Source organism: Macrobrachium nipponense, chromosome 18 (genome assembly GCF_015104395.2).
Source record: "Macrobrachium nipponense isolate FS-2020 chromosome 18, ASM1510439v2, whole genome shotgun sequence".
Classification (NCBI taxonomy): Eukaryota; Metazoa; Arthropoda; class Malacostraca; order Decapoda; family Palaemonidae; genus Macrobrachium; species Macrobrachium nipponense.
The window spans coordinates 37238804-37254940 of NC_087211.1; the positions used below are offsets into that span (position 1 = coordinate 37238804).

At 39.0% G+C, this 16137-nt stretch overlaps 1 long non-coding RNA gene across 1 annotated transcript; it reads left to right on the forward strand.

The window, feature by feature from the left end:
* The first annotated feature begins 834 nt into the window (after window positions 1–834).
* Window positions 835–10852, forward strand: LOC135196741 (uncharacterized). Its single transcript, XR_010310444.1, has 2 exons — window positions 835–1082; window positions 10520–10852. It is a non-coding gene; the product is annotated as an uncharacterized LOC135196741 (long non-coding RNA).
* The last annotated feature ends 5285 nt before the right edge of the window (window positions 10853–16137 follow it).

Below are 16137 nucleotides of genomic sequence, written 5' to 3' on the forward strand. Positions count from 1 at the left end.
AGCCCTCTAACCTCAGTAGTTTTTAAAGATCTCAGAGCGAACATAAAAGAGTGGGGACACAGACAAATGGTCATCTCAACAGTTTTCTTTTACAGAAAGCTAAAATACGAAAAATAACATTTCCAGCAAAGCAACAAATAACACTGAATTTAGTGTCTAAATGATAGAAAACCTTCCAAAGTCGGAGCAACAATCTATACTCCGCTGGCAAAGCAACAGACCAGCGGAAATCATTAGCACGGCCAACGAAACGCAAAGGCCTCTCTCTTATGTTGCTGCCTGAGTCATTCTGCGCTTCAGCGAAAGTTGTTGACTCTACGAGCTCGAGACCAGAGGTTTCGAAGCTTGTGAGTCCGTCTCGCGCGATTTGATAATTATATGCTCCGTCATTCTCGCAGAGACTGAGATCGACAACAATATATCTGACATTCAGGCACTTTAACAATGTCAAAGTCTTGGCCATCCCCGTAAATGTTTTTGCATATCATAAGAGATCAGTCATTGGCCTCTTACCTGTTTAAAAATCATATCTAAATGGAGGCGTAAATAAGTGGTCAATTGACATAGCAATTTCATAAATTACACTTGCAAACAAGTACAGTGGCCTCTTGAATCCCGATACCATGGGCTAAACAGTTGTGCTACAGGCATCGTAAGGGTTTTAGATAACGCATAATTAAAAATAGAAGCAATTCTCAAAACCATCGTACCAAAGTAAACAAATGTTGAAGGGAAACACGAGTATTTGAAGGATCTCGAAAAACCCAGGTGGCTCTGCTGGGCAGTTAGCTCTTCAAGTCAGACTCTCAGTTTTAGTTCATCGTCGTCGTTGGAACTTGGATGAGGAAAAGCGAACAGCTGAACTTTAGTCTTTGAACTAAGAAATAAGGACTTTCCAAGACGAGACTCGTTGCCTTATCTCGAATTTGAAATTACGTTTTAAAACCCCGTGAGTTGGATGGGCACTGAATCGTCGACATGCAATATTACCTAGCCTGCCCTTCTATAATTGCCAATGCCTTCCTCTTCCTTCAGCGTCATCTGGGGTTTAATGGAGCATATGAAGAAACATTTCCTGCCCGGTACGTTCCCTTGAATATGTGACATATGGTGAATTTTAGCTTAGGACTTTGATCATTTCCATGCTCGTAGGGCCTATATAAATTTAACGGATTCTTGTAGGCTACGTTTTAAGTGATTTTCCCGCAGCAATCGTTAGCGATGGGAAACAACACTTTAGCCACCGGGTCACGTTTAATTCCATTTCGTAATCTTATATATCTTCAGATTATATATATATATATATATATATATATATATACATACACAATGTACCATATATATGCATATATATGTATATATATGTGTGGTATATATATATAGTTATATAGATATATATATATATATAATATATATATATGATATATTATATATTTTGTGTGTGTGTGTGTGTGCGTGCGTATTATAGGCAAAACTTGTTTATCACTTAGAGGCATTTTGTATCAAGTATAACACTTGATTCTTCAGGAATGTATTCGGAAAGGAGCCATTATATGAATTTTGTAATGCTAATGGAGAATACTTATTCATTTGAAGCAACAAGAACTAACGGCAGATTACTTAATCAGGTTTACTTACAGAAGACAAGGAAAAGTTCCTGTCACTGTAACCTCTCTTGCTTGCTTGTCTGCCATGGAAGCATTTGTTAGATGTCGTTGAACTTAAAAATTACGAAAAAGAAAAAATCACGAACCCGAATCTACGATCTATGTCCATCTTAAGACTTAGTTTTCTATCTTTATTTTTTTTATTTGCGCATATAAGCCATCCCTTCGACGAACTTCATGGAGGTCTTTCATTTATACTTCTGAAATGATTCTGTGGACAATTAACCGACAAACACTGGTGAACTTGGGATTATCCAAAATTAACCAAGTAATACGAGGGAGTATTAGAACAAATTTAGCGGTCGCTTGTCCGTGGTTTGTGGTAAGAGAATCATCACGTGTCCCACATGTAGTTGCCTTGTGTGTGGTCAACAAAGGAAAGAACGCATACAGAATCTAAGACACAAACAAACGTACAAAATTAAAAATGTTAGTGTTAACGAATCAGGTTCTAAACAAGCCCCCCTCCCAACCTCAACTTTGCCCTAACCCCCCACCCTCGATAGCCTGTCCCCTCTGTCGACCAACAAACTACCTCGAACTAAACTACGGGAAATTATTTGGTTTTATGGCAATGCCTTGGACTGAGCAGGTCTTACGCCATCTCGTGGATAAGAACCCATAATCATAATATTTGACAAGAGTTATTGCTTGCGCGTGTATTCATGCTTTATTGCTATGGTTCATTCCAAATTTGATGAAGGGTTTCGGCTCATTGTGAGAGTCCTCCCTATTATTCATTCACCCACCACCCAGTTTTGTATATCTACTGAATTGTGTGTGCGTAATAAACCCTGTATGGTATGAATTCCAAATCTGGTTTTAAAGTGCGAACTTCTTGTATTTTCCAAGAGTTTCTACTTCTTTAAAGCTCAAGGACTGATGTCAATTGTGAATATCTCGGCTGCAAGATCTCATTTTATAATACTTATCCTATTGGGTGGGGTTAGACTGTACTAAATCATTCATTGCAGCACTGGGTCCAGTGCTCTTCTGCAGCTGCACATCCCTCCGTCGGATTTCACTTTGCTGCTGGAATGTGTACTGCTAAATATTTAAGCAGCTGGAGTAAGTGTTCTACGGGTGGGGTATCTACTGTGCAGCAAGAGTGTTCATTTCCCAATGAAAACCTCTGAATTATCGCTGAAATCTGTTATTTTTTGTTGCAATAGTCAGAATATATATGTGCTTATAGGGTCAGGTACATCCCTAGTGGGTGTCCTATTCCCGGGAACGTTCCTTGCAGTCCGTGAGGAGTTATTGCCTTTTTTTTTTTTATTCGGGTCTTTGTTTGCAGAAAGACTCCATTGGTTTTATTAATCATGATCTTACGTGTATTTCCACATCAGGAAGCTCTTAATTATCTTCATCCCCAACACTATCCCTTTGCCAAGGGGTGGATAGGTTGCCTTTCTGCATCTTCTCCAGACATTCCTATCTAAAGCTTCCTCCTCCTCCAATAACCCCTTCTCCTTTAAATCCTCCTTTAATTTACTACTCCATCTAATCCTTTTGTCTCCCATTTGACCTTCAACCCCTAACACGTTCCACCCAAGAGCCCCTCACACCCAAATGGGATTAAGTGTCGTCAGTGGGCTTCACGTGGGGCACTGCAGGCGTTACTAGCGGGTGTTTGGAGCGTCTCTTTCATATTATCCTTCTTCCATCTTACTTCCCACCCTTTCCTAAAAATTGATTCATAGCGCAACTGCGTGGTTTTCCTCCTGTTACACCTGCCAAACCTTTTCACTGTCAATTTTCGTTTCAGCGCTGAATGGCCTTAGTTGGCCCAGTGCTTGGCATTATGCCTAAAACACACAAATCAACCTATAAATCAACCTAGCTGCACACCGCACGTATTAGCCTTTTGACTTTACATCCATCCTTTTTTCAATTTCGCTGTCCAACCTCCTTGACAATTACTTCTTAGTGCAACTGTGGAGCTTTCTCCCAGTTGTGCCTTTATTCTTCTTATCTTATGATCTTGCTGTCCAACCACTCCATCTCCCTCTCTTCAGTGTCCTGAGAGCCGAATCGCTGAAAGTGCCTCTGTGCTTCCCCTTCAACGCCTAAATTTCATAGAAATCTCGCATAGAATCCATGAAGCTCTTCTCACTTCTTCCTCTACACTCATCCTTACCACATGCCCATGCCACCCCAGTCTCGACTCTTGTGCTAAATAAGTAACCTTCACCACGATGGCTCTTTTGATTCCTTTATTTTCCATCCTCTCTCGCAGCTATATCTCAAAAATCCACCTCGGCATCCACACTTCTGTTTGCTCTAAGCTTTGTCCCTTCCACCCTTTTATAACCGTTGTTCTGAACCGTACATTATCACTAGTCTGATTACAGTGCAATAGATGCTTATTCTCATTTTATTTAGCATCCTTCTATTGCACATTTCCTTACCACCTCCCTCCATTTCCTTCAAGTTGCTTTAATCCTACTTTCAACCTCAGCTTCACACCCTCCCTCCTGGCTTAAAGCAGATCCTAAGTATCTGAAATTCTCTTATGTGTTTTAAATCTAGGCCCCTTCTGTCCTGTAAAGATCACCTGTCTTCTCCCACTCGCTTGGATACCTTAACCTCTGTTTTACCCACATTTACCTTCATACCGCCTATTCAAGAGATTCCTGCAATTCTCTTACTCCTCTTTGCCATTTTTTAGGCCTGCTGTAATCACCAGATCTACTGCGTATAACGATACCCATAGATTTTCATTCCTAATCCCTTCACTCAATAAATCCATAACCCTTACAAAGAGAAATGGCCTAAGTGCTGATCCTAGATCTAAACCAACACTTAGCTTCAAACATTTCCCCACAGGCTGTTATTACTGCCGTCCTTGTTCTTTTATATATATCGTTTCAAACAACCTATCTAGCAGCAGCTTTCCTCTTCCCTAAACACCAAAGCACTACTTCTCTTGGTCTATAAATGCACAGTAGAGCTTATGAAAACCTTCCAACCTCTTTTCAGGTAACTCTTATTTTTAAGCAAAACCCCATCTACTATTCACCAAACTTAGCAATGTATTAAAATCTCTCCTTCAGTATTCTTTCCAATGCATTAAAGAAATTATGGTAGTTTGATTCCTCATAATTACCACACACCATAATAACACTCCTCTGGTTAAATGCATTTACCATCAAGCATTCTCACACGATACTTGACCAAGTATAATGGTATCGAAGCATGGTACCGAAGCTGTGCTCCCAAACTGCTCGTGTAGACAGAAACATTGAACCACCTACGTTACACTTCTTCCTGGGCAGCTACAAGTGAGCTGAATATTTGTGTGCTTCGATACCATATACCTCGACAATGATCGCCAATACCATACTTGCCCACGTGTCGTGTATAAGAGCCCCAACAGTTCCAGCACCCATTCTATTCCCCCCTGCCAAGACCCTTCAACACTTCAATTTGCACCCTTGATGGACCTGGTACCTAGCCATTCTTCATTTACCTACAGCCATCCATCTTTACTACTGTACGTAAGTTTATCTGCATCATTGGCCCCCATATCGCTCCCACATCTCCCAAATCCCCTCGTTAATTTTCTGCGTTAAAAGAATCTATACAATAATCTGACCTTATTCATTTTGTTATCATCCTTAAACAAGATATTTCTTTATCTTTGATGACCGCTGATGGACCCATATCTTGCTTTTGTTTTTCTTTTCTCTATTCATATCTTTACATTAAAGTCCTTGTAGCTCTTCAAATGGCTATGGTCAATATCATATTAGTCTCTCTTTTCTCTTCTCTGCATCTTGATAAGTCTCACTTTCTCCCCCATTATCACGCTCAGAGCAACTTGTTCGCTCAACAACCCCCTGCCCTGTTGACGTCTTCTTATTGCTGTGCTCCAAATGATTCTCACTCAACCAGCTCCCATCTCTCTTAATATTATTCCTACTCTTAACACTTCTTATATTATTCGAGTTTAATATGAAATAATTAAAGTTTGTCTCCTGTCTCCAGTTTTGTTTAATTTTCATACCAATGTTATAGATCGCTTTTATAATGAAGAATGGCATTATCATAAATACTCTCATTTCGTTTTCAGCGAAGTTCGATTTTCCATGTTTAATTAAAAAAAATAACGAAGCATGTTGCTGTTATTTTTCCATGGACACTGAACTGCCCGAAAGGACGTGCAAGTTAGTACCCCTTATATTTTCTTGCATTTGTAATCCTGGATTTTTCGAAGTTTTAGTTTAGACATGAATGGAAACTGTGGTCCATTTTATTCATCAGTAACTGAACACTGAAGGTTAATGACTGATGGTTAATTTGTTTTCGTGTATCCCTGATTTCAACGGGCTTGAAGCAATCCCTGTTAGGTATAGATATATTAAAGTACTGGGTATTATGGTGGGGGAATTGGGAGGTTGTAGTTCCCAACAATTTTTTGAACTTGTTTTCTCTAATTATGCAAGACACATTTTTAATCTTATACTTTTAGGAGTTGTTCAACGATTGCCGAAGGTGTTTCATAAATTAAAGGCCTTAGACCCGATTTCTTTATTCTTGCCTGGACCAGTGACAGAAGGGGCAAGATCTTCTCGGTCTTTTCAACATCATTATTGTCGTTTGTTGTTGTCGGAGCTGCCGGACATTAATTGCACGTCTGCCGATTTTTCTTTTGATATTGTCGACCTTTATGATTAGTCACCGATAGTTCGAAAAAATAAAATGTAAAGTAATCATAGGGATCAATATGGCCCTAATTGCAGCTGACCGTCGGCCGTTGGGTTGAGTACTTGAAGTATTGAACTACACGCACTGTAAATGAAAACTAAGTCGGGAACACAGTTCCAGAATTCCTAACTGTGAACCAGCCCTCTGTGGCATAAGCCTCATTTTAAAATTACTCTGCCAAAGGCTCTTTTTATAGAAGTTTGAAGACATCTGGAGTAAAATTAAAATCCGTTTCTACTAGTTTCTCTTTGAACACTGACTGTTGCAAATAAAATGTAGGTTCATTAATACAAAGTTTGTCAACATTGTTGTTTTGAAGACAGTTTAACTAACCTGATAACTAACCCTATCGGTTTCAAGTTAGTACTTAAGACGCAGTTTGTTCACCGTTGGTTTAATGCCAGAAAATTCACCTTTGGGCGACGCGACGTTTAGCTTTTTTATATAGATTATTATAGAATACCCCACTCGTAGCTATTTCATGTATTTAGAAAGAATTATTTTATTATTTTGTCCCTTAGTGAACACTATAGCACTGCGGGATTACCTAAATGTAATAAAATTTCAATTTCATACTGTTAGTTTAGACTTTAGACCAAAAGTAAGTGTGAACTATTACCAGACTTTCAATGATGCAGAGTTTTTCCAGATGTACATTTTTTCATCGCACAGTGTAATAAGAGGGTCGCGGCGCACTTGTAAGAACTGTAGAATGGATAAGTCGACCGTCACTTATTTTTACGTTCAATGTGGTTTTACATCGCCAGCCAGACAGAGGCCAATTTGAAAATGTAGCTTAAGGAAGTTGTAAATCCACTTAAAACTTATTACTGTTATGTATTTACACTTCAAAGTAGACTGGCTGGACCATCCGAATTGGCTTTGTTGCCAAGTTTAGGGAATACCGAAGTGGCAACTTTTTTGCAATTGAATACAAATTTTTAAAGAAAATGTGATGTATTGTAGATATTCCTTGACATAAATCTACACTGATTGTAAATAGTTTTATTCCTTCTGTATTTAGTGAGATGGTTTAGCTCACGAATGGTCATCGGAGCTTACTTCTGTAGCGTTAGAAATAATTGCCGTTATATATGAACTGAAACGAAGACGAAAATTTCATTTGAGTATACTATTTAAAAACTGGAGAGCCATTCATCAGCGACTGACATAATGATTTGATACCGTAGTCTAGCCCATAGCGTATGCTGAAGTAGAACACGTGCTAAGGATAATACTAGTCTTGTGGTAGTTAGTCTCGACTACAGTGGAAGTAACGGATCAGAGTTCTGTTGTGACCGCATAGTTCAGAAAAAAAAGTCTTACTTGAATTGTTAGGGTAACTGATGATCCTGGTCTCTTGCATCTAACCACAGTTTCTGAATTTGAATTATAGGTACGTTTAGGTATCAACAAAGTTCGTAAATCGCCAAATTACCGAATCCTAAATTTTCATTCAAGGAATTATTGTTATTGGAGTGAAACGTTAAGCCTTTCAAAATTCAACGAGTCTTACAGCCTACACAAGGGCTATTCTTGGGAGAAACTTTGATTGCCTGATAATAATATTAAAAATCTAGGATAATGTTTCCTAGAATTTTTAGTTTTGGAGACATGCAGAATTTATACCCTAAAGAAACTCACAACTTATGGAATCCAGTGCTAAAAAAAATTTTTTTTTGTCAGTGGCTGTGTTGCCAGACTTTCTGAGCAAAATTAAAAGAAAGGCTGCCTCGTACTTTTGAGTACTGCTGCAGATACCGCATATACTGCCTTATCAGCTTTCATTTCTTATTATGAAAAACCTCGGAAAATAACCGAGGGACTTGAACGCAGTAATTTTTATTCGAAACTGCAGTTTCCGTTTATTGTTATTCCATGTCCGTCATACAACGTCATGTTGTACAAAGATTCGGTAGAAATTTTGTACTTGATCTGAATAGTAGCCAAATTTAGGTGAAGGTGTCAATGGCAAGTTGTACTTCGTTATTACTTTTTATATAAGCCCTCGTAGATAGAGGATTACGTAATAAAGCATAATGTGATTGTACTCATTGGTTCATCTAAATCCATATGATTTCAGTTCAGACTTGAAAACTGTTTGTATTATAAACTACTGAACTCCAAAAGATTCAGAAAACGGCAACTGGATTCCAGGAAGGAATCCTTCATATTGACGAATATATTCGAAACGAAAGCTCGACTCCGCTACTGAAGGCCAGGCAAAAGTGGCGCGTGAAGATCAGTTATGAAATTTGTGAGGGCAAAACTGGTTGGCTTCTAAACTTTAGAATCTTTATGCTAAGTAGAAATTAGATTAATATAGGATACATCAATGCTTTTAACCATGGGTCTGCATCACAAGGGCTTGTGTGCTGGTGTCTATTTGTGTTTAATTGCCTTTGTTCATTGGCGCACGTCCGCTAGTTTCATTTCGGTCGAATTTGAAACCCCTTCACCTGGTCGATTTGCACCACATGAAGCTCCTAACAATTCAATGGTTTTGCAAGTTGTCGCCGTGACATTCCATTCTTTTTTTAGCCGATAGGTAAGATGTGTGAAAGAAGAGGGAGGGAAGTTAGCTAGCTAACCGTGGTAGGGAATAGTTTAGAAAGTTAAGTATTAGTAAGAGTAATGTACGGAAGTACGGTTTATCCACAATTTCATTTGGGTAAGGGTACAATTTTTCTGACTAATATTAACATAATATAATGATGATTTTACATTATATTAACATGGTGAACTGTACAGATTACATATTTTGAATTTTATTTCATAATAGTATAATATTTAACAAAAGTTCCAATTTTGACATTCCATTAATTTCTATCACTGGTGCCTTCCGTGTTAGAATAACCGGTCTCGTGAAAGGCCACTGAGCGGGGGTTGTATTTTACTTGAAAACACATCTGTGGCAGATTGAAATGATGACAATCAAATTTTTAAAAACAGTGAACTCGAAGTAATGATCCATAACGCCGAAACAAAAGTATGTTGGCATACCGAACGTTCTCTTAATATTTCCGTCTGTTTTCGAAGAGAAAGCCAGTCTTCCGTTTTTGAACCACAACAGAAGTGACGAGTAAAATGAGAGGAATTAGTACGACCCTAACTTACTGATCATTGGTTATAACGAAAATGTGAAACAATATTATTCAGGGGACTCCACAGTGTCGAAACAGGTGTTTTAGCAGTTTTAATTGGTTTAAAGTTTTCCCACTGCGTTGATGTGGAAGTTCAGAAATTTGTAATCCTTCTGTTAACGATATTCATCGCTTTTTGAGATAAAGATATGTTCAAAATCACCTACATGCAGAATAGCAATGCCGTTATAGCGCACCTTTTCGAAATTAGTGAAACATGATAATGAAAAGAGAGTAAAGTTAAAGGTAAAGGCTTGTTAGTAACCTAGTACGAATATTATGTTTGTATACAATTTTTATTAAATTTTTAATGTCATTCGAAAATATGGGAAGTGAGAAGGATGAGTGAGCGAATGAATGAAAAGGCAGTATTCAAGAAGTACTGTCCCTTCTTTCCATCAGCCTAGCTGGATGTAATATTACACAGTAATACAACCAAGTGAATGCTATTTTGGCTTGTTACCTATGCGTCACCTACTCCGAGGTGCTATGGTAGATTCACATCAACCGTGCATTTGATATCTAGGCCAGTCCCTTATGACGCTCCTGATTGGTTGTTAAGCCAATCACAGGGCTGGAAACTGTCTTTCTCGAGAGTTCACATGGGTAGGAGCTATGCTCCATCTCACCTGAGGGATACGTCTTTCAGGAGAGGTGGAACATACATCCTGTCTATGTGAACACTCTCGAGAGACTGAGAGTTTCCAGCCCTATGATTGGCTTATCAACAGCCAGTCAGGAGCGTCGTAAGGGACTGGCCTAGACATCAAATGCACGGTTGATATGAATCTACTATAGTACTAAACATAGCGGAAGCTATGTTTGGTATGCACCCATTTCTATTTTAATGTTGTCGACAAATTGTGTTGATAAAGGATATCTTATTGCAGCCGTCTATTTGACATAGATACAAGCCAGGGGTAGCACCACCAAATGTTTATAATTTGTCTAACAAAAGATAAATTTTTTTTTTATAATTTGTGATTTTTTTTTCTCCAGTTAGGTAGGGCGCGTGCAGTGGTTAAGTCACGGAAGGTTGGCATGCATCCCTTTAATTACTACAGCCATACGTTCAGAAAGTCCTGGATTAGCCGCTTGTGTTGTATTTCATAAGTTTTTCATTGAATGTAAAAATGAGTCTTTATCATTGTAATGTCCGTTCCGCTTTAGGATGACTTATAATTTTGTTTCTTGAATTTGAGCTGATATAATGATGTCATCTGAGCGACGTGGTAAAGTTTTCATTGTAATCTTTATGTTTCAGTGTAATTCTGCACGTCTTGTTTGTATGTAGCATCCCATTTTCATGACTAAATACAGATTCATTCTTAAGAGTTAGTCTTTTTCATATAATATCTTTATTATATACATCTTGTGGTTTTTTATACTACTGTCTTTATCAGACATATTATAGTTGGCATATTTTTTTTATTTTTTTTTTTATGTCGGACAGTCCTGTTACATATCTATCTAAAATCCCATGGCTGAAAATCTGCTCGAAATTTTCAAATAGTTTGTGTACGAAATTTTGATTGCCATCCATATTTTAGTGAGTTAACTGAAATTCACAGACATATCAACTTATTTCTTGACTGTCATCCTTATCTTTCAAGTTAGCCAGCGCCACATTTCTTATTGGTCTTACTTGGTCGTCTGTTGAAATTTGCAAATCAAAATGTTCCTTCGCAAGAGCTGTGTTGCACTAAACCTTCTCTTAGAATGGCATCTTGTTAATAGACAATATTTGCGTTTATGCTGTTTTAGTGACATGCCAAGTGTGTGAACAAATGTTCGGAGTACAGACGGCAAACTGAAAATTGAAACTCCGAAAAGTTCATTGGCTGATTTGGAAAAGTCACGAATTAAGGCTACAGTAATTAAACGTTCTTAGGATACTGATTCTAATACGTGACTGACAGTGGAAAATTGCCTAAAGTATTGTCTTATTGGTTAATAAGCTCTTTGACAACGTCAGTGGGTCCGCAGCAGATTATTTCAGAGAAAGTGAAATTAACCAAATAAACCTCTCTGAACCTTCTAAGGTGGCAGGAAAGTGCCTCAGTGGCGTGGTCGGTATGGTGTTGGCGTACCACCTCGGTGGTCGCGATTTCGATTCTCTGGCATTCCATTGAGGTGTGAGATGTGTATTTCTGGTGATAGAAGTTCACTCTCGACGTGGTTCGGAAGTTACGTGAAGCCGCTCTGTCCTGTTGCTGAATAACCACTGTTTCCATGCAACGTAAAAACACCATACAAGCAAGCAAGCAAGGTGGTAGGGGACCAGTTACTTAATATAAATTCAGGTACGACGGGACTTATTGTCTTGACAAGGTGACCTAAATGTTTCAAAATCGGTTCCCAAATTTTTAAGGGAAATTTTTATCTACTGACAGAATTAGGATATTAGGAAATGTATCTGTGTAAAGCTTTAACGGAGGAGACTGAAGATAGCTGAGACGAGGCCAGAAATCCTTAGTTACTATGCTTATATTTCATATTAGATCAATTTATCTAAGTTATAGGAGGCAACTCATGATCTGATATAATATGAAACTGAAGGTGTCAAGGCACCGGCAGGGGGTTAGTGCTGGCATTGCACCTCACGTTGTGCACTGTAGGCATTAATTACGGATCTTTACAACGTTCCTTTAGCCCCTAGCTACAACCTCTCATTCCTTGAACTGTACATCCGTTCATATTGTCTTTCTTCCATCTTAGTTTCCAGCCTCTCCTAACAACTATTTAATCATAGTGCAACTGCTTTGAGGTTTTCCTCCTGTTACACCTTTCAAACCCTCTTGTCAATTTCTGTTTCAGCAACTTGGCCTTTGCCCTAAATCCTATATTCTATCTATAGAGTCAAGCCAAGCATCGGGGCACTTTCGTGAGGAGCTTGGGTGATGGGACACCAGACTCAGAGATCCGTAAGGATCTATCTGTGCAACTAGGAGAAAACTCCGCAGTTATTCTGAGAAGTAATAGAAAGGGACATTGCACAGGAAGATTGAAGAGAGGAAGACAGCGTTGACTTAAAATGAAAAGCTAAATATTGGGCGCACCTAAGGGCCAAAGGAATGCTACAAACACCCTGTGTGGTAATGCCACCCATTAGTCGGTAGCGCCATCAGTGCACGTCACGCGGTGCACTGTAGACATGATTCAAGGCTCTTTGCAAAGGCCCTTTCCCTTTACTGCAACCCCTTTCCCACTTACTGTACCTCCGTTCATACTCTCTTTCTTCCATCTTACTTTTCACCCTCTCTTAAAAATGGTTTTCATAGTGCAACCGCGAGGTTTCTTCTTGTTACACCTTTAAAGGGTTTTTTTCATACTGTCCCTTTCCGCACTGAATGACCTTATAGGTCCCAGCGCCTGGCCTTTGGCCTAGATTTCATATTCCTCTGTGGTGCACTGACGGCACTAACCCCCTTCAGATAGGTGGCAACTCCTAAATAGCTCGATACACAGTCAAATTTAAACCCAACCATTAGGAATAGGTTAATGTGGGACGAAAAAATAGTAGAGGAGTTAACGATACTCATAAAACTTATTCAGTTTATCTACTGTATACTTGTAAAAGTCTTTGTTTTTAACAATTCTAAACTTGGATGCTAGTTTTTGAAAGTCTCTCGAAAAAACTTCCGTAGGTTAGGTGAATTTTATCCCATGTTAAATGACTTTGGGTTTATTTGTACAAGAAACTCCATAAGGTTGAGTTTATTCACAAGTTTTGATAATTCCTAGTTTAGTATCAAGAAGTAATGTTCAATAAGTAAGATTCTGCTAAGTTCATGAGGATGAACTGAGTAAAATAGCAATTTCTATTTCTCTCAAGAAAATTTCTCCTCATGACTAGGCAGTTAGCCATCTTGTGTCAGTTTCTACAGTTATTGGCAGTGGGTCTAGCCTTTTACTAGAAGTAAAACTGCAAGGCAGCAGCTGTCCTTTTAGTCGCCTTTTACGACCCGCATGACCTACAGTGGTAGTATTTCACCCCTACCACAGGGTCCTAATCGGAATCATAATGACATGAATATTTAAAGAATAGAGACAATTGTCGTTTATCTTTGTGACTTCGTTATTCATTCAGAAATGGTGATAGAACTTTGTCAGATCTATTGCAGGAGTGGCTTATTGGGGTTGTACTATCATAAGGAAGGAGAAATTGACGTAATATGAAAGGATCAGAGGATGGAAAAATATTTGCTCATTTTCTCTTCTCATAGCTTTTCGTCTTTTAAGCTACACCAGAAATGAAGTGTTCAATCAAGGATTCAACTTGCACCTCAGTATCTTAACATTATTATGAATAAAACTTGGCCTGAAAGTTTTATCTTATAACATCACATTATCCATAAAAAAATAGGTGTGAACCGAATTTTGTATGGTATTGCACTATAATAAAGGATTTTCTTGACCCTGTTTTAACAGGTTGATCCAGATGGGAGAATAACTCTGATCACGTCAGTATGATTTATCTACGTGATCTGATAAACTTCTGGCAGTTTATAAGAGAGAAAACAGAAACTTCGGATGTCAAAATGTGAACTTGGTGGGATCGCTGTACCTACCGTAGAGTCTAACTGGTGAACTGATGAATGTTCACAAATCCCTCAGAGGTAAGACAGTGAAACATTTCACCCTTAAGATTAGTGTGAAATTTACTTTTTAATTAATGATTAATTTAGGAATTGTGATTTCAAGTTACATTTCCTCAGACTCATGTACTGTATTAACATTTAAAACTTGAAGACAATAAATGCTTTATATGATGTGCTTTATAGTATAATGTACTGTATCTTGATTCCAAAAACATTCTGGTCTGCAGAATCTGTGAAGGAATTTTACAATGTATCATACAGTATCTTGAATGATATATTGGTACTTGTAAATTTTAAGTTTCTTTTAGGTTTAACTTATAGCTGTTCCCGATCTCCAACAATTGTAGAACAAATAATTAGTTTTAGATTAGTTTGACTTTTAACTTGAGTTTGCAATGGCAAAATTGATAAATTAAATTTGAGGTATTTATTCTAGCTGTTAAATTCGTCACGGTATTGAGTTTAAACCAATTGGTGAACAACCGTTAGTGGCAAATTACTCCCGAGAGTCTTCAAACTGGCTGTTAACTTGAACGAATTTGCCTCTGATGTCTTTTGATGAATTACCACTTTCCAGCTTTCTAAGTAAGAGTTAAAATTGTGGCAAATCGTAAACTTTGATGTCAAGTCAAGATAAAATGTTTACTCTTATGCCTTCATCTTGTTAAGTAAAGGAGTTAAAGAAAATCATACTAAGTTTTTCCAGATTGGTGCATGGACAATGTGTTAAAAGGACTAAGGTATCCCATGACCAGCTGGTTTGCAATAATTCATAAATTTTGTTGGGCTTTACTGCCCTACTTGCTCTCCAGAATTGTCCTCTGGTGTATGTTCATTCTTGGGGCATGGGGATTGATTGATTGATTGTGGGTTTTCTGGCGTCACAACTACCAGGGTCACCGACGCCGCGGGGCATGGGGAAGAACTCTTACCTAGGCCGACTAATGTTTAATGTGTTGTGGAGACTGAGGGGCTTGGGGAGTTGTGGCTCTCCCCAGCCATCTAGGAGGAGCAGAGGGTATCTTGACTCATTGATATTTTGAAGGCTATGAAGGGCCCATGTCTGTGTGAGTGGGACTGCTCTCCCTGACCCTTGTGGGTGTTATCACTGTGGGTTTTGACAGCTGTACAAGGCTTCGCTATCCAGTCAGGGCTGCAGTTCTTGACAAGCTGAGCAAGGGTACTCGCAATCCCTCGCCCAATGCCTCCACCTTCTCAGGGTTTTCTGGGAGCTGGACAGGTATGGGCCTCACTCCCATCCCAGCCCGTCCACAGAGGCCTACATTATTGGGTTGGTCCTCAGACTGGACAGGATGTACTCCCAAGTGGTCAAGAGATCACCAAGGGGCTCTGGTGAGTGTCCCTCTCCTGTGGAGGGAGCATCTTGGGTTGACCACGACCTGAAGGGACCTGATGGTCTTATGAAAAGCCACTTTGTGCAGATCATTCACCAGACCTGATTTAAGATAAGTGGTTCGCTCAGTTCTTGATTTCATTCCATCAGAGTGCAACTTTGTCAGTTCTCCCAGAAGTATCTCTGCTTCACCCATTTCAGGGCACTTTGTTTCAGGCTCTCAAACACCCCAAAATGTTCATATGGGTTTTTATGTTGATCTCAGCTTGGGCTCATTTGTATGGGATACGTCTTCTGGGGTACCGGGATGGTTGGTTGGTTCTGACAAGCCTGTTGTTACGTTTACTTCAGGAAACAGATCATCATCTCAAATTTTGCCCTATCCTGAGTTTAGTGATCAACTTCGAGAAGTTAGAGCTCATGGCCAAGGTAAACTCTCTGGGCTTGCTGATAGACAAAGCAGCGGCGAGTGTCTTCTTTGGATTCTTGTATCAGCAGGTTCAGAGAGGCAGTACAGAAGTTTCTGTTTTGACAAAAGCAACCTGCTTAGCAGTGGCAAGTCGTTTTGGGCCACCTTTCATCATTGGAGAAGCTGGTCCCTCATGAGTGGCTTGATTGCCACTCCCTTCGATGGAGGATGAAAGAGTTTTGGTCTCCAGTGA